Below are 25,317 nucleotides of genomic sequence, written 5' to 3'. Positions count from 1 at the left end.
GCTTCAGTAAGATGCGGCTCTTGCTCTTAGGAGCAGGGTTTGCTCTTCTATACAAAAGCTTTAAAGAATCCCCTTGGCTTTCTACCCTGATCCCCACCCTCCTGGCCCTCCTGATTATTTTCCTTCTCCTTCTCATTACCTTTGGTCCCTGGGCCTTTCAGCGGTTGACTTGGTTTATCAAAAATCAGATTGATTCCGCCTTACCACGACACATCTCTATTCATTATCACAGAGTAGATTCCGAGGAGGCTGGCCAGGAGCCTCATCAAGGACTCAGATTCAGTGTCTTAAAGCCCTAACGTCCCCATGGTCTTGCTAGAGAGTACTCAATGACGGGAATAGTACAGGGCCCACGCAGGAGACAACAGCTTACAGAGGTTGTTGAGACTGGCTCAACATGGCACACTGCCGTGTGTGGGAGTTCCCCTGTATAGCCTAAGACAGAGGCTCTCTCAGACCTCCGCAATCCCGACCTTATGGACTTGGTCCATTTTTGAGAAAAGAGGGGGAACTGTTGGAGACCGACTCTGGACAGCGGTGTCTTGAACCTTGTGTTACCTGCCACGATTTATCAAGCCTCGTGTAAATAGGAGGCTTTTAGTCAAACCTAGGAATGTAGGATTAAATAAACCTCTTTAAATCAGCTAGCTGCAGGGGCCTGGGACCAAAGAGACCTCCTGCTGACCCTCCTTAGGAATTTTCTTTGTCCTCTCCTCACTCCTGCTCCCCCTCCCTACCTGAAGCCCTGTTTATAAGCTCTAACACCAGTCAATAAAGTGAGGCCTTGACGCAACTCAGACTGCTTTGTCTTTCTTCAGGCGCTTGGTCTCCTTTCCCTCTCACCCCCCATTGATTCACAGGTGGTCCCTCCTCGAGACCCTCGAATAACCTGGCCTGCTGGACGGGTCAACTGTCTTGCTGTCAATTCTTTGTGTCTCTTATCCTTTCATTCGCCATTCCCCCTTCTAGGGTCTCTGCTGAAGATCCCGCTGGCCCGGACAAGGTGGGTAATCTTCAAACACTTCAAAGACCTACAGAAAACGGCATTTAAAGTGTTTAAAAAATAGACTTTCTATATAGTGAGACATGTCTGCTCCTGGGAGGACCAATTTTCTTCAGAGAGGAGAATGGGCATCAAAGACACGCCATATGGAGTTTATCTTTACCTTGGCAAAAATAGCCATTTGGGCAAGAAACTGTTCTTGCCTGGATATCTTGATCAACTGTACATACAGGACCCATAGGAATGTGACCACTGAACTTTGCTTGGCAAAATGGTCCTTCAGATTCCTGCTTCACAGAGGAAACTACCAGACATTCTACAGCACACAGAGAAAAGTGAATGAGAGACTCTAGGCCTGTGGTCTGAAGACAGATGCCCCAACTTAACAAAAGAACTTTGGATGACTGTCCAAGCTGCCAGCTGTCTCTGTCAACTCTCACAAGACTCTCAAAAAGGGCTTGCATCTTTCTCCCATTTCTTAGGTAATATTATATCCTTCTGAGGTCTTTGGTGTAGTTGAAGACTACATAGTTATAATGTTCTTAGTTATGATAAAAGATAAGTTAGATATGAAACCTTAGACTCACAAATATAGGAGAGATAGGACATCTTCTTTAATTTTGCCAAATACAAATAGACTAGCTATTGTAAATAGACTAGATATTGTAACTATAATTCTTGCTTGATAATTGTTTTGTTATATGTAATTTTACTATGTGAAATTTAAAACCTTCCTTTTTGAAAAAGAAAAGAAAAGGGGAAGTGCTGTGGATATAGCTCTGTATAAATAAAATGCTGATTGACCAGTAGCCAGGCTGGGAGTATGGGCAGGACAAGCAGAGAAGAGAATTCTGGGAAGTGGAAGGCTGAAATGGAGAGAAGCTGCCAGCCACCACCATGAGAAGATGTTAAGATAACGGTAAGCCATAAACCATGTGGCAACTTATTGATTAAAAGAAATGGGTTAGTTTAAGATATAAGAATTAGATAACAAGAAGCATGCCGTGGCCGTACGGTTTATAAGTAATATAAGTCTCTGTGTGTTTACTTGGTTGGGTTTGAGCAGCTGTGGGACTGGTGGGTGAGAGAGATTTGTCTTGACCGTGGGCCAGGCAGGACTAGAGAAAACTCCAACAACATGCCATACTGATTTCCAAAGTGGCTATATAAGCTTCCATTCCCCCCAACCATGTAGGAGAGTTCCCCTTGCTTCATATCCTCCAACATAAGCTGTCTTCAGTGTTTTTGATCTTAGCCATTCTGATGAGTGTAAGATGGTATCTCAGAGTTGTTTTTATTTGCATTTCCCTGATGACTCAGGATGTTGAAAAATTCCTTAAATGTCTTTCAGTCATTTGAGATTCTTCTTTTGAGAATTCTCTGTTTAGCTCTATAGCCCATTTTTAATTGGACTGTTAGGAATTTTGATGTCTTGTTTCTGAGTTCTTTATATATTCTGAATATCAGCCCTCTGTCAGATGTAAGGATGGTGAAGATCTTTACCCATTCTGTAGGCTATAATTTTGTTTTATTGTCCATGTCCTTTGCCCTAGAAAAGCATCTCAGTTTCAAAAGGTCCCATTTATTAATTGTTGCTCTCAGAGTCTGTGATACTGGTGTTATATTTAGGAGGTGATCTCTGGTGCCAATGTGTTCAAGACTACTTCCCACTTTTTCTTCTATCAGGTTCAGATTAACTGGATTTATGTTGAGATCTTTGATCTACTTGAACCTAGGTTCTGTGCATGGTGACAGATATGGATCTATTTGCAATCTTCTCCATGTTGACATCCAGTTATGCCATCACCATTTGTTTAAGATGCTTTCTTTTTTCCATTGTACAATTTTGGCTTCTTTGTCAAAAATTAGGTGTTCATCCATATATGGATTAATATCAGGATCTTCAGTTCAGCTCCTTTGGTCTACATGTCTATTTTTATGCCAGTACAAAGCTGTTTTTATTACTGTACTTCTATAGTAGAGCTTGAAGTCAGGGATTGTGATTCCTTCAGAAGTAATTTTATTGTACAGGATTCTTTTAGTTATCCTGTTATTTTTTTCATATGAAGTTGAGTATTGTTCTTTCCAGGTCTGTGAAGAACTGTGTTGGGATTTTGATGGAGATTGCATTGAATCTATAAATTGCTTTTGGTAAGATTTCTATTTTCACTACATTAATTCTCCCTATCCAAGAGCATGGGAAATATTTCCATTTTCTGACATCTTCTTCAGTTTCTTTCTACAGGGACTTAAATTTCTTGCCATACAGGTCCTTTGCTTGCTTAGTTAGAGTTACCCCAAGGTATTTTATATTATTTGTGGCTGTTGTAAAGGGTGATATTTCTCTGATTTCTTTCTCAGCCTGTTTGTCATTTGTATATAGGAGGATTACTGATTTTTTTGAGTTAATCTTGTATCCTGTCACTGTACTGAAGGAGTTTATCAGCTGTAAGAGTTCCCTGGTTGAATTTTTGGGGTCACTTATATATACTATCATGTCATCTGCAAATAGTGAAAGTTTGACTTCTTCCTTTCCAATTTGTATCCCCTTGATCTTCTTTTGTTTTCTTATTGCTCTAGCTAGAACTTCAAGTACTCTATTGAATAGATAAGGGGAGAGCAGTCAGCCTTGTCTTGTTCTTGATTTTAATGGAATCGCTTTGATTTACTCCCCAGTTACTTTGATGTTGGCTGTTGGTTTGCTGTAAATTGCCCTTATTATGTTATGTATGTTCCCTGTATTCCTGATCTCTCCAGGACCTTCATCATGAAGGGGTATTGGATTTTGTCAAAGGCCTTTTCAGCATCTAATAAAATAATCTTTTTTTTCTTTTTCAGTTTGTTTATATGGTGTATTACATTGACAGACTTTCGTATGTTGAACCAACCCTCCATCTCTGGGATGAAGATTACTTGATCATGGTGGATAATTGTTTTGATATGTTCTTGGAGTCTGTTTGCCAATATTTTATTGAGTATTTTTACATCAATATTCCTGAGGGAGATTGGTCTGTAATTACCTTTCTTTGTTGCATCTTTGTTTGGCTTGGGAATCAGAGTATCTGTAGCACCATAGAAGGAGTTTTGTAATGTTCCATCAGTTTCTATTATGTGGAACAATTTGAAGAGTATTGGTATTAACTCTTCTTTGAAGATCTTCTAGAATTCTGCATTGAAAACATCTGTTCCTGGGCTTTTTTTTTTTTTTTTTTTGGTTGGGAGACTTTTAATGACTGTTTCTATTTCCTTAGGTGCTGTTGGTCTATTTAAACAGTTTATCTGGTCTTGTTTTAACTTAGGTATGTGGTACCTAACCAGAAAATTATCCATTTCTTTTAGATTTTCCAGTTTTGTGGAGTACAGTATTTTGAAGTAGGAACTGATGATTTTCTGGATTTCCTGTTGTCTGTTTTTGTGTCTCCCTTTTCATTTCTGATTTTGGATGTCCTCTCCCTGCCTTTTGTTTTGTATGAATAAGGGATTGTCTATCTTGTTGATTTTCGTAAGAACCAGCTTTTTGTTTCATTGATTCTGTGTTGTTCTCTTTGTTTCTATTGTATTGGTTTAGGTTCTCAATTTGATTATTCCCTGATATCCATTCTTCCTGGGTGACTTTGCTTCTTCTTTTTCTAGAGTTTTCAGGGGTTCTGTTAAGTCACTAGTGTGAAATCCCACCAACTTCTTTATGTGGGCACATAGTGCTATGAATTTTCCTCTTAGCACTGCTTTCATAGTGGCCCATAAGTTTGGGTATGTAGTATATTAATTTTCATTGATCTCTAGGAAGTCTTTAATTTCTTTATTTTTCCTTGACCCATTGGTGATTCAGTTGAGCATTGTTCAGTTTCCATGACATTGTAGGCTTTCTATAATTTTTGTTGTTGTTGAATCTTATTTTAAACCATGGTTGTCTGATGGAATACAGGAGGTTATTCCAAATTTTTTGTATTTGAGGTTTCCTTTGTGACTGAGTGTTTGGTCGATTTTAGAGAAGGTTCCATAGGGTGCTGAGCAGAAGATATATTCTTTTTGTTAGAGTGAAATGTTCTGTAGATATCAATTGTGTCCATTTGAGTCATAACATCAGCTAAGCCTTTTATTTCTCTGTTAAGCAGATCTGTCCAATGGTGAGAGTGGGGTATTGAAGTCTCCCACTGTTAATATTTGGGGTTTTATGTGTGATTTAAGCTTTAGTAATGTTTCTTTTACATATGTGGGTTCCACTGTGTTTGGGGTATAAATGTTCAGAATTGAAGCTTCATCTTGGTGGATCTTTCCTGTGATGAGTATGTAATATCCTTCTTGATCTCTTTTGATTGATTTTAGTTGGAAGTCTATTTTGTTCAATATTAGGATAGATACATCCATGGTCTCTTGGTGTCTGCATTACATCTATCCAGGTCCTTCTGGCTTTCAAAGTCTCCATTTCGATGTCAGGTGTTATTATGATAGGTTTGCCTTTATAAGTCACTTGCTGCTCTTAATATTCTTTCTTTATTCTGTATGTTTAGTTGTTTAATTATTATGTGGTGAGGGGACTTTTTTTGGGGTCTAGTCTGTTTGTTGTTCTATGGGCTTCTTGTATCTTCATAGGTATTTCCTTCTTTAAGTTAGGAAAGTTTTCTTCTATGATCTTGATGAATATATTTTCTGTGCCTTTGAGTTTGTAGTCTTCTCCTTCTTATATCCCTATTATTCTTAGTTTTGGTCTTTTCATGGTGTCCCAGAGTTCTTGTAATTTTGTGTTATGACATTTTTGGCTATGGTATTTTCTTTGACTGATGAATCTATTTCCTCTATTGTATCCTCTACACCAGAGATCCTCTCTCCTGTCTCTTGTTTCTGTTGGTTATGTTTGCATCTTTGTTTCCTGTTTGTTTACTCAGATTTTCTGTTTCCAGCATTCCCTCTGTGTCTTCTTCATTGTTTCTATTTTCCTTTTCAGGTCTTGAAATATTTCCTTCACATGTTTAATTACTTTTGCATGGTATTCTTGGCTTTCTTTAAGGATATGCTAATTTCTTCCAATTTTTTATTTATCTTTTCCTGTGTTTCTTTATTGATTTCTTCCAATTTTTTTTTGTCTTTTCCCCAATTTCAATTTTTCTTGAAAGGACTCTAGCATCTTCATGATGCTATTCTTCAGTTTGCTTTATTATGTTTCTTCTACATTGTGATGTTGAGGTCTTGCTGTTGAAGTAGGGCTAGGTTCTGGTGATGCCATATTGCTCTTTATGTTTTTGTATTTATTTTTGCCTTGACATCTGCCCATCTCCTCCTCTAACAGGTATAATAGGTCTGAGCAAGTTGCTATTGGTCCACCCTGTGCTTGTTGTGTCTGTGTTTCAGGGTGCCCATCTGGGCCCAATCTTAGTTCTTGGTATAATTGGAGCAGGCAGATTCTGTGTCTCAGGGAGCTGCTCTTGTGTCAACCCAAGCTTGTTGATTCTGTGACTCACAGAGCTACTCTTGGTCTTATGAGAGCCCGTGGTCCAATCAGAGCGACAGATTCTGTGTTTCAGGAAAACTCTCTTGGTTCAATGAGTGGTGGCAGATTCTGTGTCTCAGAAAGACACTGTTGGTTTCTTAGTCCAATGAGAGCTGGCAGTTTGGTTTTTCTGTCTCAGGAAGTGGCTGGGTTCTCAGGTGGATGGGTATGGGGGCAAGCTGTATAGATTGCAGGGTCTGATAGGGGGGCTTGATGGAGGTGGCTTCCCCAGGTGCCCTGCCTGCTGGCCAGCAACTCTTAGTCAAACAAGAGCTGGCAGTTTTGTTTCTGTGCCTCAGGAAGTGGCTGGGTTCTCATGGAGATGGGTGTGGGGGCAGGACATGTAGATTGCAGGGTCTGGTGGGAGTTTTTGGTGAGGGGGTGGGCCCAGGCACAGCCTGTTATCCAGTGACTGATGTAAGCAGATAAAGAGTTCCAAGCCTGGGTGCCAGGCTGAGTTCAGGAGTCCAATTGATGAGAGAAAGGAGGGATTCTATGAGTAAAGGACATTAAGATCATGATGGGAAATTGTACAGAGAAGGCCAGCCAAACTAGTGGAAATACATGAACTATGGACCAATAGATGAGGAGCCCCCATAGGACTGGATAGGTGAGACAGTTGTTTAGCATGAACGGTTTACGCAGCCCCCACCAGTGGGATCTGGACCCATCTCTGGTGCATGAGCCAGCTTTTTGGAGCCTAGTTCTTATGGTGGGACACTTTGCTTAGCCTTGGTGCAGGGAGGTGGGGCTTAGACCTATCTCAACTGAATGTACCAGGCTGTGTTGACTCCCCATGGGAGCCTTGCCTTGGTGGAGGTGGGAATAGGGAGTGGGGTGAGGGGGCAAGATGGGAGGTTGGAGGAGGAAGGAGAGGGCAAACTGTGGTTGGAATATAAAATGAATAAAATATATCTTAATAATAAAAAATGAGGAAAAAAGGAATGGAAAAATGTTAGCATAATGACACTTTGGTTACTCATGTATGCAATGTTTTACATTGCTTATGAGACAGGCATTACTAGAGAAACAGCTATTGTTTTTTGAACAATATGTGTTATTGGATAATAGATAGGAAAACAATGATATATGTTGACAGTAATATTCAGTTCATATACATTAATTACAACAGATTATCAACAGAGCACATGAATACAAAAAACATGTTTGGCCCAGGGCAAACATAGAACTGGAAGAGTCAAGCATCATTGAGAGTGATCACAGAAGAGTTGAATGATGGAAAACAGGATACCAGAAGGGCAGAGCTATTCACTATCCACGTTTTGTATTTTTTCAGTAAAAATCATCCAAAGGGCCAGACTAATGTTGACTTAATAGAAGGCTATAAACTCATGAGGATCAGAATGCTTCATTGGAACCACGATCAGAGAACTGCAACTGTAAATGTGCTGGACTCTGTTTATGTCTGTGAAACATAATGAATACGAATATGCTGGCCCACATCATGAAAATAAAACTCAACATGTCAGAGAAAAATATAAGAAAGTATATACTGAAGCATATATAACTGGCATTGTCCAGGAGCAATACCCACTATTACATTCTACACTGAGATTTTTCTCATTCAATCGATTATTCACTGCAAATGGAAGAAATAAATTCATTAGGGAATATGGGAAACAGCTCAAGAGAGAGCAGTAAACAATGAATTCTGTAAATTGACTCTTGAGTTTAATCAACTTGCACGTCTTGGGTTTGAGCTTAATGACCTGGAAGCCATTGAAAAGACAGACAGTGATGAAGGATGTCCCAATGCTAAATTTATACAAGTAGAAGACCTGATATCAACCGTTGTCATTCAGAACATATTTTCTTCCCAATGTTATCAATATCTGAGGTATGCCTTTAGATGATAAAACAATGAAGCTGGCTAGGACCAGTTGACTGAGAGCCAATCCCAAGTGATGTCCAATGAACAGAGGAAGGACTTACAGACATAGGAGGGAGGAATTTTCTATAATGCTAATGGCTTGTTAAGTGTGGAACATAATATCTATACTCTAGCGGGCAGAATACATCTTATCATCACCAAGAGGACACTAATTTCAATAGATTCAGAACAATGATTCATTAAATCAATGACACTAATTTATGACCATCATATGTCTCTCAGTATCTATTCTATTCTATATATTTTTACTTTAAATAGTCATGACATAATTTTTTGTAGGTACAGACTCAACTCAATGAAGACTGCTATTTTAGCTTGCCTTAATATTTATTGTTAGGATTAACTAGTGCAGATGATCTTAGTCCATACCTGAGAGAAAAGCATCAGCAGAGAGGGAAGTTTTGAACTGATATCCATTGCTCCTTACTAAATATGCTACATGGCAAAAAAAAGGATACAAAACTTCTGTCACAAATATTTTCTTCCTGAATTAGATTTTATCATGTAAATATAAGGACAAGGATCATATCTGGTAGAAGGGTAGAAATATGAGGGTATATAAAAAAGTGATAAGATGTATGATTTTATTCATACAATATTCATTTACACTTCCAGAATCTTTGATCCCATCAGATAAAAATGAACACTATTATAAAGTAAATAAAAAACAAGTAGGATCAACTCTTAACAATTTTAATGTATATGAAATTATCAAAATTAATTTAAAGAAATTAATAGCACATATTTACATATAAAAATAATGATTACTAACCAGAAATAGTAAACTGTTGCTCACAGCTATACTTGCAAATTATGGTAGTTCGTAATTTGTAATATACTATTCATAAATTTGGTGACCAAAACATTTGAGAATAATCCAAATGAATATGTGACAATATGAGTTTAAATAATGCAAAGAATAATTAATAAGTATGGCATTTAAATTTTAAGGATATTTCTATTTCATTTTATAATCAATGAAGTAGACTAGAAATAGAAATTTCTGATAGATCTGTATCAAATACACAGCAACATCAAAATATCATCTCTTACTAAAATGGTACAGAATATGAAGAAGAAAAAATGTGAAAGTTGTTCAAAATGTGGTTAAACTTTTCCTCAATTAAGAAATTAGGAGGGGCCTGAAGAGATGTCTCAGAGGTTACGAACACTGACTCCTCTTCCAGAGGACCTGAGTTCAATTCCCAGCAAGAAATTAGGAGGGTTGGAGGTTTAGCTCAGTGGTAGAGTGCTTACCTAGCAAGCGCAAGGCCCTGGATTCCATCCTCAGCTCAAAAAAAAAAAAAGAAAAAAAAGAAAAAGAAATTAGGAAAGCTCCAGATTCTTCGGAACTGAGCAGAAAATCAAGAGATGCTTGTCATCTCCAGAAGACCAGGAATAGCATGTCAGAGAAAGTCAGATGCTTAGCCATGTTTCTTCATTGTTGTCAGGAAAGTTCAGGGTTTGCATGGTGCCTTACTAATTTGAAGGGTTACTTTGTACTGAAAGGTAAATTAAGGATCACAGAGCAAATCAAGTCATACGATAGAAATAAAGCAGAAAAGTAAACTGAGAGGGAAGGAAAGACTGGGGTATATGTGTTAGGCATACTCTGAAATGAGGATAAATAAAGACAGTTGTCTCAGGAGAGAAATTTTGAATTTTAAATTTTGTTTATAACCTGTTATAATACAAGTTTGGGAGTTTTGAAGTTGTAGACTTGACTTACTTTGGCTCATAATAAAGTGCAGGAACTCATTGTGTGTAACACTCTTGATTTTTGCTGATCACAGGAATCTGTGGAGAACAAAATTGAGGAGTGATATCAGTGCAATGGGTCTCACAGAAGGACCAGAATATAATCAGTGGGATTTTTGCTTTAAATAATGTTTTTATTTCATGAAAAATTTCCAGAAGAGCTAAGAGTAAAATAGATAACAGAAAGAAAATAACACCTCACTGACTAAACCTTGTTTCTAACAAACATAATTGTTAACTCTATTACTGACATGTTAACCCCCCCTTCAATATTCTTTTTTGCATTATGCCTCCTTCTCCACCAAATAACCATTAACTACCTGAGTCTTTATATAAACCTCTTTCTTCCTTAACATGCAGATATGAAAAAGTTTCTTGACCTATACACAGATGTTATTTTTCTTTTAAAAGCTACATATATTTTAGAAATATAATTTCAGTCTTCTTTGGACCCACACATTCTTCCTAAAACTTAAGAGGAAAGAAAAGAAAAGCAAATCCTAAACACATACCAGCGCCCCCCCCCCCCCCGTTCAGGCACAGGTAACTGCTACCACATAAGAGCTTATTTCTGGTCTCATGGCTCCATCCAAGTCCTATCTATGATCCTTTTGTCTGGGTCGAATGATGGTGGTGAGGTTATCCTTGGGTTAATGAGGACAGTTTCAGGGTGGACTGCCACAAGGAAGATGATTGAAGTGCTGTTTTGACCCTGTGTAGAGAGAAAGTTGGTAATATGACAAGGATTTTCTAAAAGATGTGTATCATTCATTCCCCTCTCTCTTTACCACCACAGTCTGTTCATCTGTCAATACCTCCCTCCCTGCTCTATGTGTGTGTGTTCATGCCCATAGTACTATAGTCTAAGTCACAAAACGGACATATGTTACTACGTATTAAGATACACAGGCTTCTAGTTTTGTTTATGTGATTAGAGATACTTGCACTCACTTGAATCAAATAAAAGTTTCTTTTATGAACAGAATGGCCATGGAGGCTAAGTACTCTGTAGCCAGTATAATTCAAAGAATCTATGTCACAGTCCTGTATAGTTATTACATATTTTTGACATTTGTGTCATGCCTGTGTTTCTGCCTGTCTTGATTCTTATCTTTATTAATCAATTTGAACATCAGTCAGAAATATGAAGAGTCAATGATTTTTTTTTTGCAATCAGAGATGTGATTTTGTTCATAGTCAGCAGAGACACAATATCACAGATTTCACAAAAGCCATAAAACACTTGCAGTCAGTGGTTCAGAGCACCAATAGGAGGTGCTGAGGGACATTTTTAAAGCTTAAGTAGATGTGTGAAAATCGCACTTCATACATACACACTTCACACACAATCACAGGAAGAGAGAGGGGAGAGAGAGAGAGAGAGAGAGAGAGAGAGAGAGAGAGAGAGAGAGAGAGAGTTGATCACATTCCTTCATTTTATCTCTGAAGATTACAAATATTCAGTTACCCAAACACCCAGATATGAATGAATACTACAAAATAAATTTCATAATTTCCATGAATCAGTTATATAAGATATTAGAAATACAAAATAACGTATATCATACTGCCACCCACACCAAATAAATAACCTGCCTTTGAGGGCTTGTTATCCAGGCAGTGCATTCTGGGTGGCTGTATACTGTAATATATATTTAGGATTAAATGATCTCAACTCCTCAAGGGGAAGTCATCATCATTCCCTCTACAAGTCAACTGAGAGCCTTTATATGGGGACCAGAGATTATCTGCAGAGGAGTCTGTGCAGTGTCAAGGTCACAAAGTGCTACTAGAAATGATCAATAATGATGTCAGTCAGGAGCTGTGCAATTGGTTTCCTAAAACATAATCTCAAAGTAAACAATAATCCAACATAATTCATGAATCATTGAGGGTTTCATGGGATACAAGAAGTTGAGCTCAGGGCTCTGCCTGAGTTTTAATTACCTTGTTATTTGGGCTTCCAGCTAATTTTGAGAGTGTTGAGACCATGGTGTCTATCTTAAGCTTCTTGGTGTATCACAGTATATCTGTGATTCCTGCTGGATTTTAGTAGCTAGTAAAGCCTTATGTAGTCTGAGAGAATTCCAAGGTGTCTGTGTGCCATGGAGATGGCAGGATACAATTTCAGAATGATGCCATTATGACATCTTGGGAGCCCGTACTTAGAGAAAGGTACATTGTGAAATTGATTATGGAGGACCTTGAGGCTGTGGGTTGTGAAGTGATTTTTTTATGTGAAACAGAGACTAATAAATCTGTGGTTACCTAAGATGTGATTGAAGAATATTAATGTAATTGAATAATTTTAGAACTCAGTTTGAGTGGAGGCAGATAAGGAGTTAATTAGGGCATAAGATGAAGAGGAGAAGGAGGAGAAGAAGGAGGAAGAGAAGAAGGAGGAGGAGGAGGAGAAAAAGAGGAGGAGGAGGAGGAGCAAGAAGAAGAAGAAGAAGGAGGAGGAGGAGGAGGAGGAGGAGGAGGAGGAGGAGGAGGAGGAGGATGAACTTGAGTGAATCAGAGAAATGTTTGGGTATAGGGACCGGGTACTAAGAGTTCAGGTATTGTTGTATTTTGTGGGATTCAGTGTGCCCACAAAGAAGTTCCTGAGGAGTTAAGGCAGTCTATGATATTGAAGAGAGATATGTGGGAGAGACAAAGGATGGCAGTGATATTTAGCTTAGAGCAATTTTTGAGACATAAGGTGAGAGAGTGTAATAAGACAATGAGTGATAATGAGTTTGACCCAGGAGTAACACACAACCAATATTCTCCAAAGTAGTCAGGCAGAGCATTATTTAGTAGCTGATATGCAGAAACTAAGCTCTGAAACAGAAGATGGTATGACAGGGAGGTGGGATCAATATAATATAAAAGGCCTGATACTAAGGATGTAACAACCATTGTGAAGCTTCTACAGTGCCTATACCTAGAATTTTAGACTGTAATATGTACTCTCTGTATTTTGATTGTACCTGATGCGCAGCTGTGATAAATGCAACAGTGAAGTTTACCAGTGACCTCCATCTCCCATCTGGGGTGTCATGGATCATTAATTAGAATACACTAGGTGGATCATTTTACATAAAATAGAATGCCTTTCTGAATATGAATCATGTCTCCTAGAGGACAATAAGGGCAGCTTCCATAAGTCTCTGACCGATGTCTACAGTAATCGTTAATTAGATTTTAGAGGAAGCAAGCATAGGAGACAGGTGATTTAGAAGTCCATTTAGGTGTTATAGGGATAAGTATCTCCTTTTGACAACCTGCTTGTGAGCAGTATTCAGACCCCACCACACTGGTGGTCTGGTAGAACCATTAAGTATAGGTTTCCCCAACCTTTGAAATCTTAATATGACAATAAGATAGAGGGTAAAATAAATCTGAAACATTTTTTTAACTTAAATCACTTTTTATACCTTCAGAAAGTTCATTTACATGTCTTAAATACTTTCTTATGCCTTCAGAACTTTCTTAAGCTTTAATAATCTCAGACCTTTATACACTTTCTTAGACTCTCAGAAGTTACTGAAGCTTCTCTCCTAGGCTCTCTTTAAGAACCTCAGTTCTGCCACACACGGCCAAGTCTCAGTTTATTTCTATTACTGCTTCATGTCTTTTTAAATCTAATACCACTTAGATGACTCTTATATTGCAAAGCTTGGTTAACAGTATGAGGTACATTCTTGTATGAGTACATAAAAGTGCAGCCTTAATAGCTTATAAAACAAGTTTTTTTATTTTATTTGTTTTTTTTTATCAACCTTGTTTTTATTATGTTTGTTTTCAGGACCAGAATCACACAAAAATAGAAAAATCAGGCATGGGGTAAACCTCAGAGAAGGAGAGATTGAAAGGGGTGTTATAGGGAACTTAATTGGCTTGTGATAGCCTGATAAAGAGAAATTTCCGTATGTCTATTAGTATGGGCTATTGGTTAGAGGCTGGGGTCTTCATATGTAAGAACTACCTTGGGCAGGTGTAGTTACAAAGAAATAGAGGAGAAGAGGTTAAATATAGTTATAAAAGATTTTCAGATCATTTGTTTGTGCACTGGCAGAAGTTGCCACCATTGAAAATTGAGTGTGTCAATTGAGGCCATTGAAATATACTGAGGCCAAGCTGTTTGTAGTATCACAGTGAGGCTTTAATAAATTCTAAGTCTGAAGAAAAAGAGGAAGGGTCTCAAGTGAACTCTGCTGGAAGGAGTTTCTGAAAGAGTCAAGTGGAAGCTGAAAGGCAAGGGAGAATCCCAGGACAGCACAGAGAAGCTGTAAGACTTCCAGGATGGAGCTGACAGAGAGAAGAGACAACATTAAAGAAGCACAAAAGGGCTTAAGGAACCTATAGTTTTTTGAAGGAAGCTCCTTTTGGTAGGCAAGGAAAATCAGAACATATAGGCCCAGGATCACACTAGGAGAGATAGGACAGGTAGCTTGAGGGGAAATCAGGCAAGGAAAGGTTGTATAACTGGCAGCATATAGATAGCTCTTGGGGAAGGGGAGGAAGTTCCAGAAGGAGATGAGAGGAGTTATGGAAGAACAGAGCAGTAAGTGTTGTGGTAACAATAATTTGAATCCAGGGCATCCCCAAGTTGGCTGATAGACTTGTCAGAGAGAAATGTCTCAAATCACAGGGAAGAGGTATCCCTTTCTATGTGATGAGGGCCTGATGGGGGGAGAGTAAGCTTCCTGGCACACATTTGTGACTTTTTTAGTAAACATAAACAAAGCAGGATGCTACTTAGTGACACCTAGCAGAAGAGTAGAGAGAAGTGCTTAGATCAGGTAGAGATGGATGGTTATTTAAGGTAGAAAAAAGAAGCACTTGAAGAGGCAGACTCTAGAATCAAATTTGGTGGATGGTAAAAGCAAGAAGAATCAGATGAACTATTCATACTTTAGGAGAGTCAGATCAGCAGCTTGAGTCTGTTTGAAATGTTGAGATGTGGGCTGAGTTGAAAGGTAAGCATCCCCTACCTATGCTACCTGAAGAGAGAGAACATAGGAAAGTGGTAATTGTTGGAGATCATTGTATGTTAGAAGGTGGGAAAGATACTGAAAAGAGAAGACAATAGTGGGTGACCAAAAATTAATCTTTTTTATTTGAGTATAAGAAGCTCAGCTATGACCCATCCTTGGACAGTATGTTCTACTTTTTTGATAAGTTGTAATATTTTGTTAAGTATAAAGTGGGTGCAAGATCCCAGTTGGTGACCCAGGACCCTGAGGATATATCCCTCCTTATTTTGTAACTTGGAGAAAGAACTGGTGAGTTAAGTCCAGCAGACATAGTGCCAGGTCTAGAAGAGGGCCCGTTGAAACTTAAATAATGGCTTAGTAATTTATACAAGAAGGTATTTGTGAGAAGGTCCAAGTGCCACCTCATGTAGGGAGGGTTAAGAAGAAAGAAGGAAGGAATCCAGGAGCATAAAATCTAGGCATCCTTTGGAAAGAAAGAATTTCATCCTGAATGGTGGGGACTGTGAGTGACTGAATTAAATGTTTCCTATCTTGGAAAATGGCCTAAGAAGTGGACATATGGACCTCAGAGCATGAGACATTATAGCCCTGGCTAGACAGAAAATTTAATAAGGCAGAGGTGTTGTGTAAATGTAATTCTGAATGATTTTTATTAAATAAGAAACAGCCAAATGCAGAGTTTAAAGCCCAAGAGGTCAGAGCAGCAGCCAAGTGCTAAGACCAAGACCACCATCTTATCCCTCACTGTCACTATTGTCCTTCCCCTCAGAAAGAGACCTATTTCTTGTGTGTGTGTCTTTTTATTGACTTTCTGTTCTGCCTTCTCATTGGTTGTAAACCCAACCACATGACCTCTGTGTTACTTCCTGTCTATACAGATTTCCAGGTCTCTCTGTTTGATATTGAGATTAAAGGTGTGTGTCTCCAAGCTGGCTATGTCTTTGAACACATAAACTCTGCCTGCCATGTGATCAGATTAAGGGCATGTGATACCACTGCCAGACTTCTGCTCAATGGCTTGCTATTAGCTCTGACCCCCAGGTAAATTTATTTATTAACATAAAAATAAAATCAGATTTTGGCACAAATAAAATATCACCATAGTGTTGGCCTGGCTAATTTGCAGGGATAGACTACAAAGGAGGGCATTTGCTATGTACTGTGAAAGCTTGGATTTAGGAAGAGGTAGAATAAGTCAGAGGCTAGAGACTGGCCAAATAGATGTGGGATATCCTAGAATCCCTTGGGTATGGTAGTCCAGGAGTACTGGACTGAGTATCTGGGTCAGTCCAAATAAAGGCAAAGTTACTTTTTGACTGGAGATTGAGAGATATGAAAAAGAAGGCATCCTTAAGGTCTAGAACAGAGAAATGGGATGTCTCTGAGGGCATGGTTGGGAGGAGAGTATAGAGGTTGAGTACCATGGGGCCAAGGGAACCACTGCTGAGTTGATAACTTGGATATCCTGAATCTAGTCATAGATTTCATTGGGTTTTTAACTGCTAGTATGTGGGAAGTAAAGAGGAAAGAAGGGAGACTCAGAAGATTCTTTCTTGATAGCCAGAGATAAGAGGCTTAAGAATGGGTATTGAAACTCAGTGATATATTTGTTGGGGATTTGTGAAGCCAGTAAAGCTTTCACCCTACGCTGACAATGGTATAAAATGATGCAGGTCCCTAAAACTCCCTCAGTACTAAGTATGTGGTACCAGTGTCCAAAAGGAGAGAGATAGATTGCCCTGATACTGTGATGTCTACTAAGGCTCACTGCCAGAGATGGCAATGGTCAGGCCAAGAGAACCTGGGCCCCCTCAGTCATCCATGGCCAGATCTAGGAGGTCAGCTGATGGGCCATCTGGGCTTGATGTCTCCATGCCAGAAGGGACAAGAAGGCAGTCAACAACCCAATTCCCTTCTTGATGATACCTTGGACATGGTCCAGATAGTGTTCAAGGGTTCATACAGGCCTGGGCTCAGTGACTCTCCTGAGAGTATTTGAAATGGAACCAGAGGTTGTCAGGCTTTGGGGGTCTAGGGATCATGAGAAGTTGCTACAGCCAGTCAAATCCCTTCACTAGCATCAAGTGTATTTGTTTTTGAGCTTTTCCATCACTCCCACTGTGCCTCTTAAAGGTCACCACTAAGACATCTGCCTGGGGAGTCAGGGGTCCTCTCTCTAGATGTTTAAATTGAGCCCTAATATCAGCAAACCTCTGGGAGAGGCAGCATTTCCTAAGGAGTTGTTTTATGTTTGGGGTCTTGGGATCAGATTGGTATATTATGAGAGGGTCTTTGTGAGGCAGTCTAGGAGTTGAGATGGGTTTTTATGTTTGTCCGGATGACCTCTTGGATTTTTCCATGATTTACCCCTTTAAGGGTGGCCTTGTGAAGACTAACCAGGAGGCAAGTTACAAATGGATCCTGAGCCAGAATGCCCCCTGAGGTATTGTGGTTCCTTTCAAGGTTCTGGTTTGGGACCACCTCAGCCTTGACTGCTTGGATAGCCTGTCCCTGAGAAGGGAGACAGGTTACCAAGAGAGGCTGCAGAAGAAGAGAAAGGACTGTGGGTTGAGGTGGATCAAGGGGAGGCTAGTTAGTGTGATTAAAAATAGTGTGAGAATCATCTGATTTTTGCCACACTGCTAGAAGGAGTTGTATTTTTACTTTGTTGGTCCATGTCATGTGGTCATTTTAATCAAGATGAAAGTGAGGCCACATTGCAAAATCTTTCCTTTCCAAGCCTAGCAAAAATGATTGGCAGCCACGTGGTTGCCTCTATCCCAATGGGAGAATGGCAGGTAAGGTGGCAGCAAGGCACATGTTTCCTTTAAGATTACCTACATATGGATTCCTAACTATCAACCCCGGAGTTATGAGTTTTAAATTAGCCCTTTTGTTACAGAGTTTGCAGGGGTTTAGTCATACCCAATATGCTTACAAATTTGAGGTACAGAAAAAATTTACACAATAATTTTACAAATGTTGAGATAAGATTCATAGCTTAGCCAAAGATTTCAGATTAAATCAAAATAAAAAAATATGAGTAAAGAAGGCTTAGAGATGAGAAATTTTTGAGTCTGGTCTATAGACAGAGGATGCTTCAGGAAAAAGCAGAGAGATGCACCAGCTAGTGAAGAATATGTGTGAAGGATGTGTACTGTGTATACCTTGGAGCTGGCCTACTGCTTTGCTTTACCCTCTCCTGTTAGGTCTGGTTCCTGGCTCCCAATTTTCAATAACCTAACAGATCCATCAATAGTGCCTTAAAAAACAGGACATTTACACGGTGTTGGGGAGAGAGACTAGACAAAAACAAACAGGGCTTGGAGCAGAGAAAAGAGAGATAGGGAATGGGGAAACTCTTTCCATTTCCCCAATCACTCACAGTATTTGTAAAGGTCCCAAATATTATTAGGACCTAAGGTGCCATTAGGAAGCCCTTTGGAATGATTATTGAATGGGTATTGAGACAAAATTTGATTATAAAATACATAAACTTAGGGCCCTTCAGGTTGGGTATCAGTAGGAGAAGCTGGAGTTTTTTTTTAAGGCATCCGTAGAAGGAATGAGAGGATATTTGATGACTCATTTCCATGGATGAGAGAGAAGGAAAATGTTACTGGAACCTGTACTAGTGGGCAGCCCCAGGACCCAGAGGACCGAATAAGGAACATTCAGTATGTCATCACCACACTCAATGTGGATCAGTGGTTCATCCACTGGTAAGATTCAGCACCTGGTACCAAGGCTTTCATAGAGGCCAGTTGGCAAAGATGAAAACTGAGCTCTTCGAGGAGGGTCTCATCCACAGGAAAGGGTTGGGAATGATGTCTCAAAAGCTATAAGGGCCTAGATGAGCCATGGGATTACAAGCAGCTTTGAAGGAAAGTGGAAGAAGAGAAAGGGAAGGGGCACAATAACAGGTTTGCCCTGAAGAAACTGCAGGATAGCAGCTCTAAATGTGGGGGATGGTGTGAGGAAAAGAGGGCAGCTGTTGCCCCAAAGACCATGACTAGGGTACCTCCACATCCAAGAATGCCAAATGGGTGCTGGGGACTCAACTGCATGTTCCTCAAACTCAGGGAAATGTTGACACAGACCAAAGGCGAAATTTACCTAATTGCTGTTATTGAATGGGGTGCTGAGGGATTGATGTGCAAGGAGGTGAATCTGTTGCAGGTGGACTGTAGGTGAGGGATTGGGTTCAGTGCAGCTTAGGCACCCTAGGGAAAATGCAAGTATTAGAGGTGACTTTCCCAGGTTTCAGAACGAAGTGAATGCATTATACTTCAGATGTAAAGGAATTCTGGCAGTTGGGAGCCAAGAAGTACCACAAAGATACACTCGCAAACAAAAATAAATCAGATATTTATTGGGAAGGAAAACATCAGGAGGGTGGCTTCCTATGTCTAGGTGAGAAACAGCAGAGAACTGAGCAGAATTCAAGGTTAAATATAGTTTCTTGTCATGTGGCATGTGAGTGGGACTTTTCAGGGTGAAAATTCTAGGGTAGAAATTGGTGGGATTTCAAGTCCAGAAATGGAGCTTTTTACTCTGTAGGGTGGGGCAGGATATAGATAACAGGGCAGTTAAAGTGTTCTGTGGGCGGAACCTGGCAGTTGGAGGCAGGGGAAAGGCATGGCCACTGGTGTGGATGGAAGTAATTACAATAAGGATTTGGTGTCTGTTGAGAAAGAGAGTACACTGATGACAACATAGTTCCACTTACAGTTCTGCAGCCCACACTCTTCTGGATTCCAGCATCTGGACATTGGAGCCATTCATAGAAGATCTTGGTGATGAATAACACTGTGTGAACTGGATATTTAAGGTTACTGGCTGCATCCCGACATAGTTTGTCTATTAACTACCATAGCAATTTTGTCCCTGGAGGCCACAGCCAGGCCACTCCTTCTCTCTGATCATTGATATTAGCAGTGTTGACTCCAAGACCAGATATTATTTGTCATGCACTCACTAAAACTCTCCTGGAAGCACTATTAAATATGTGCTGCAGAACATCTGGGCTACTGAGGTCATGAACTGTGAAAGAGAATCTACTCCCAATGTTTTACAGCTGTGTCCTCTGTGTGTGAAAACTTGTATCTAACAAGGATGCAGGATCAGCCATCCATTTATCTTGTACTGATTTCAGTGTGAATGTTCATTGACCATGAAACAGTGATAAAATAGGGATTTTCATACAACAATAAATTTCAGTGAGCATATTTCCCTCATGCTCATCAGTTTCCATATTCTTGTTCATTCTGTTTGGCCCCTTTGTTCCCCTTTCAAGTTTTCTCATGTCTTTTTTCAGTGTTTCTCTTCATAACACTGCTGTCCTTGGACACACTACATAGAACAAACTGATCCAGAACTCAAAGATCTACCTTCCTTGCCTCCTTAGTGCTTGGAAAGAAATGTGAGACACAATAAAAGGCCTAAAACTTTTCTATATGACTATTCACTTAATATAATTCTCTGTTATTTTAATGACTGGCTTCATTCCCTTAACATAACTATCTCTTTGTATACATTTTCCTAAAAGCAACATAACTTTCTCAAAGTCATTGATAGGAAATATTATTCCATATGTATATGTGTCTATACATACATATATATAATATATGCATATATATAATATTTGTAAAATGGTTACATAAAAAGAATTTGGAAATGTTTCCCCTTAGGCAAGGAAAAATGACTAGAAAACCAAGCTAACTATGCAGAAGTAGTGAAGTCATGGATCTCAGAGAAAAATCTGCTACTGTCACTATGCTAAACCAGCAGGATACCTAATCACATTGCAAATATTTATCCTTAAACCAGAGATAAGTACTGGTCTCATCCCTTGCTAAAGAAATGTGGCTTGCAACAGATGGCAATCATTACAGAGAGCTAAAGCAGACCAAAATGCTGAGAACAAATGACCTTGTGGTGCTCGCCTCATCTGATATTTCTAAACACAAATTCACTAAAGGCTCAGGTATCATAGTGAATGAGAGGTTGAACAGCTTGCAAGAGCCAGAAGAACAGGAAATTTGCTGTGAGAATTCATGTCCTACAAATGTCAGAGAGGCTAAACCCATGAAGTCTCATCAATGTGGCTTCCTAAACAATACCCAGACAATAACAAGATATTGACAGACATGATAACATGTAAGAGTTGAATATGATGAGGCCTTACCCATAGACAGAGAACTACAGACATCCAAGGAATGTTAAGATTGGGAGAAATAGTCTCACCCAGGGAAAAGCCTCCCAATTGGTCATCAAATACCAAATCATTAGCATTGAAATTGTATACATATGAGTAACACTATGGACTAAGCAAGTTGTATTTATATAAGGAGGACATGTATGCATGTGTGCTTCAGTATGACTGGGGTAAGCGACTATTTTTAAAGAATAGAATCCATAAATTTGAATGGCATTATGGAGTTTATAGGGAAGTCTTAGAGGTAGGAATAAGAAGTGGAAATGTTGGAATTATGTTTAAATTTCAAAAGTAAAAAAAAAAACTTAATAGAATTTAAAATAGTTCTTTCGCAAGTTCAACATTTTTCATTTTCTCAGACTATTTTCATGCTATTAATGTTAAAATTAATTTGTACTATATTTTGAAAAGTATTCTAATGACCTCCAATGCTAATTGTGACATCATATGTTCCTTTTTGCTCCCACATCTTTAGGTATTTTACTCAGATTTGAGTCTCTATGTATCTCCCCCAAGTACTCTAAAATGGTGGAGGTCAGGTGCTGAAAATCCGAAGTATATTGAGGATAACCAAGAGCAATGACATTAGCCTTTAACATGTAGGGGTCTATCATCCCTAGATGGATAGATCCTGTTAATAATGACACAATATACTTGAGTCACAGTACATGGAGAAATCAAGGAGGAAACTCTACCTATACTGGATGGTTTTCACACTGCTAGAGGTAATAAAATAATTATGTAAATATGAACTATGAAAGCAATACCAACAACAAGTATGGTATAATACTATATTTAACATCATTGTGTAATAAACTGATTCATGACTGAATTGAAGGCCCAGTTCACAAGATGGCACACTTGCCTGTCACCATCATTATGCACAAAAATGTGAGTCTAGAGAGTATAGAGATTCTGGGGAAGAACATAATACTAATATTCAGCATAGTTGATAGAGTAATAAAAAGCTCTCTAAACTCTTGTTTGTGGTGATGTATTGTATACCCCAATAAAGCTTACCAGGTTATCAAAGGACAGAGCTAGCCACTAGATTAGATTTAGAGGTCAGCCAGTAGTGGCACATCCACCTAATCTTATAACTAGGGGGGCAAAGAGATTCTGGATCTCTGTGAGTTCAAAGTCATCCTGAAAACAGAGCCAGGCATGCTGGCACACACCTTTAATCCCATGGAGTGATGCCTGGGTAGTGAAAGGTCTATAAGTCATGAGGTAATAGGAAGACACTCTATGAGGCTGAGGATTACATAGAGGTAAGCTAATGCCTGGCTCTTCTGCTTCTCTGGTCTTTCATCATTCACCTCAATATCTAGCTCTGGGGTTATTATTATAAGACCTTTTAGATACATGTTACATCTATTTTTATTTTGGGGGTAGGTCTATGCCTCAACTCTCATCAGAGAAGCTTTGTTTTGTACTCTATGGTGATTAAAGAGAATCCAACCAACATTCAAGGTGCTGAGAATAAGAGTCTCTAGACGGCCCATCTAAAAATGGGACATCTATATGACATCTCTTCCTCCCAAGATTAGGAGATCATAATGGAAGAAGAGGCAGAAAGAATATATGAAAAAGAGGTGGTAGATGATTTCAAGGAATTAGGTCTTGTCTAGACTAGACCAGGGTACTTACACATATGAATTTACTCTCTATAACAGTACACACAAAAACAACACAAGATTTAGAAGACAAAATCCAAGCAGAGTGGATATGGCAGGAAGTCCAAATCTTAGTTGAAGAACTGATGGGAATTTCTGTCTTCAGAAAGAGGAAGTGCCGGATAACTTAAGTCTTTCAGAAAGAGAGACTAACGTTGCTTTCATATATGCCCCTGCTCTAGCATATAGGCATCACTAAGTATAGACTCTGCTTTCCTTCTTTTCTCCTTTCCTTCCTTTCTTTTCTTCTTTATTTCCTCTTTTCTTAAAGAAGCACATGTAGTTTGGAAAGTATACTGATGTGAGATAAGAAAGGAATTGGAAAAGAGATAATAGTGTGTAGTTTTGACATAACCACATTAGCATGAATAAAATACTCAAACACTTAAGTATTAAATGTTATAAGCTAAATAAAGAAAACTAAATTGATTTATGTTGGAAGAAGTTAGAAAAGCCTGGATCCAATGGGACATAGAGTCTTTTCCAATGCTCACACAAATCTCACCTCAGAGTTTTTATCACCTTCCATGGGACCCTGGTCAGCCTTCAGACATCAAAAAACTCAATGCATCTTCAAAACCCCTTGTCTCTTTGGAGATATTCACAGGACATCTCAAGCATCTTTGTTAATTAGCAAATGGAAAAAGTTTCATGAATTACTTGGTCCCCAAAAGCCAACAATGTCATTGCTACTTCAGATGAAATGAAAATTACAGTTCTGGAGGGAGGTGAGGTCATTGAGTCACAGAGCTCTACCTCAGGCCTGAGCTGACTCCCATATGGCACTAGTTATTAATAAGCCTAGATCTACCCAATGAACTCATCACCCTTCTGAGGCACGAAGCCCGGTGAGTACTTCATGTTTCAGTCTGAGCACAGAACCAGCAAAGAAGAGAGGCCTGTGTAATTGTTCATGTCTAGCAATGGGAATCTGATGTAGAAAGAGATACTTCGAACTGAGAGAGAAGGCATAATAATAATTCCATAGCTAAGAAGTGAGTGAGAAAGACAGAACTGTTTATTAAGTTTTGCCAGTCACTGTTGGTTTTGACTATAAATGCCCCCTTAGAGTAACAGTGAGTAACACCAGGATAATGCAGTCTGTCTGTGAAAGGGCTGAAGTATTGTGTTAAAAAGTTAATGTGATAATTCACTTTACCTTACATGATGTGTAGAATATTTTTGCAGTGTGATTGCTAGAGTTGAACTTACCATAGTTTGTAATTGTAATTTTTCCATCCTCCTAGATGTGGCAGTGCAGGTCCACTGGCATCATTTTCCTGTGAAAGTTCATGGCCTCTTGGTAAGTACAACATGGAATTAGAGCTTAAAACATCTGCCGGCGATACTGAGTTTTCACATGAGCCTATTGGACAGTGGGTATCGTAAATGATGTCCTATTTCCTACATGTATGATCAACAGTTAGAGCAGTGATGTCACATCTGAAGAATGTTATTGTTCTGACAACATGTCAGTGAAATCACACTCAAGTAAGCATCACAGTTTGCAAATATAAAATAATGTTGGTTTTTTGAGATCAAGGTCTTAAATGTGATTCCATGAGGGTTTTGTAAAGTCACCCGCTGCCATTTACCCAACAACCTAAACCAAAACTCAAGTGCTTCCTTTCTCCTTTCCTGCTTCCTTACTTCCTTCTCTCCTCCCCATTCCCTTGTTTCTCTCTCTCCTTTTCTTTATTTATTTTGTATGACAAAGTTTTTCAACAAAAATCATAATCATAGTTTTCATGGGAATTGCACAAGTAAAGTATATCTTGCAACACAGTGGGTATATTAAACACAATACCATAAGAATCTCAAAAGATCCCCTGAATTAACTAACCCAAACCAGGTGTCTGCTGCACTGATGAGGTGATCAGACTTCATAGGTTAGAATATTTTACTTGTATTAGGCTGTCATAAATGGAGTCCTATATCAGTAATTCTTGGATATTTTGAGGATTTTATTGGTCAATATATTTTTGTGTATTTATATTTTCTTCCTCAGCACTGCGGTCTGGAATTCTCCTTTTAGAAATGACATAAAATTGTTTGGTTATAAAAATTCTTGACAGTAACTCACAGAAATCTAGATAGAAGGAACACATCCTATGGTGATATTTTATTTGTGTTAAAATGTTATTTTATTTGTATGTTAAGAAATAAAGTTACCTGGGGTTCTGAGCTAAAACCAAGCCATTTAGCAGAAGTCTGGTGGTGTTGGCTCACGCTCTTAATCTGATCACATGATAGGCAGAGTCTCTATGTGCTCAAGGAC

The 25,317-nt window shown here is 39.0% G+C and overlaps 1 long non-coding RNA gene across 2 annotated transcripts; it reads right to left on the bottom strand.

Moving 5' to 3' along the window:
- Positions 1 to 915: 915 nt before the first annotated feature.
- LOC143273032 (uncharacterized) lies at positions 916 to 12,245 on the bottom strand. 2 transcript variants are annotated; one of them, XR_013050876.1, is made up of 5 exons: positions 12,109 to 12,245; positions 10,133 to 10,200; positions 9,661 to 9,694; positions 8,773 to 8,838; positions 916 to 1,031 (listed from the first exon to the last, which is right to left on the bottom strand). It is a non-coding gene; the product is annotated as an uncharacterized LOC143273032 (long non-coding RNA). The 2 variants fall into 2 exon arrangements; XR_013050874.1 differs by lacking the exon at positions 9,661 to 9,694.
- Positions 12,246 to 25,317: the final 13,072 nt, after the last annotated feature.

This window comes from Peromyscus maniculatus, chromosome 1 (assembly GCF_049852395.1).
Source record: "Peromyscus maniculatus bairdii isolate BWxNUB_F1_BW_parent chromosome 1, HU_Pman_BW_mat_3.1, whole genome shotgun sequence".
Classification (NCBI taxonomy): Eukaryota; Metazoa; Chordata; class Mammalia; order Rodentia; family Cricetidae; genus Peromyscus; species Peromyscus maniculatus.
The sequence above is the reverse complement of the archived record's forward strand: the minus strand, read 5'-3'. Positions and strand labels throughout refer to the sequence as shown.